This window comes from Felis catus, chromosome F1 (genome assembly GCF_018350175.1).
Source record: "Felis catus isolate Fca126 chromosome F1, F.catus_Fca126_mat1.0, whole genome shotgun sequence".
Lineage (NCBI taxonomy): Eukaryota > Metazoa > Chordata > Mammalia > Carnivora > Felidae > Felis > Felis catus.
In genome coordinates this window covers 23,269,122-23,270,124 of record NC_058384.1, presented here as the reverse complement: position 1 = coordinate 23,270,124, position 1,003 = coordinate 23,269,122, and the positions used below count along the sequence as shown (strand labels likewise).

The window sequence follows — 1,003 nt, the reverse complement described above, 5'->3', positions numbered from 1 at the left end:
AACTGAATATTACCAAGATGCCAAGTCAATTCAATGAGTTAGGGAATTTTTTTTAAGTTTATTTGTATTTATTTTGAGAGAGACATAGTAAGCAGGGGAGGGGCAGAGTCAGAGGGAGACAGAATACCAAGCAGGCTCTATGCCATCGGCGCCCGATGCAGGCGTGAACTTACCAACCGTGAGGTCATGACCTGCGCCGAGATCAAGAGTTGGACACTTAACTAACTGAGCCACCCAGGTGCCCCAAGATAGACAATATTTTTTGACAAAGGGCATTGGAACAACTGTAAAAATGTACAGAGAAAGTAAACTTTAAGTACTAACTTTGACAGCACACACATATACAAAAATTGAATGATATAGAGAATATTAGCATGGCCTTTGTGCCAGGATGGCATATAAATTTGTGAAACAGTCCATATCTAAGAGTTGACCTTAAGTGTTTTCACCACACACAAAAACCTTATTGTATTTGTGGGGTACCGGATATCTTAACTAGCTTGCTTGTGTTAATCTATTTACAATATGTATCAGTCTTACATTAGAGCAATCTAATTAAATAATTATCAACAACATGAGTAGAAATTTCACCCCAGAAGATATACAGATGGAAAATAAGCATATGAAAAGTAGGTGAATATCATGTCATTATACAATTGCAAATTAAAATAACAATGAGATACTACTACATATCTATTAGAATGGCCAAAATCCAAAATACTAACAACATCAAATATTGGCAAGGGTATGAAACAACAGGAACTCTCATTCATTGCTAATGGGTATGCAAAATGGTACAGCCACTTTGGAAGACAGTTTGGCAGTTTCTTACAAAACTTAACATTCTCTGACCACGTGGTCTGGGAATTGCACTTTTTGGTATTTACTCAAATGAGTTGAAAAGTTATGTCCACACAAAAACCTGCACACAGTTTTTTATAGCTGCTTTATTCACAATTGCCAAAACTTGGAAACAACTAAGATGTCCTTCAGTAGGTTAATG

The 1,003-nt window shown here is 36.4% G+C and overlaps 1 non-coding gene across 1 annotated transcript; it reads left to right on the top strand.

The window, feature by feature from the left end:
* The first annotated feature begins 316 nt into the window (after positions 1–316).
* On the top strand, positions 317–426 carry LOC111558436. The gene has a single exon (XR_002739345.1). It is a non-coding gene; the product is annotated as a U6 spliceosomal RNA (small nuclear RNA).
* The last annotated feature ends 577 nt before the right edge of the window (positions 427–1,003 follow it).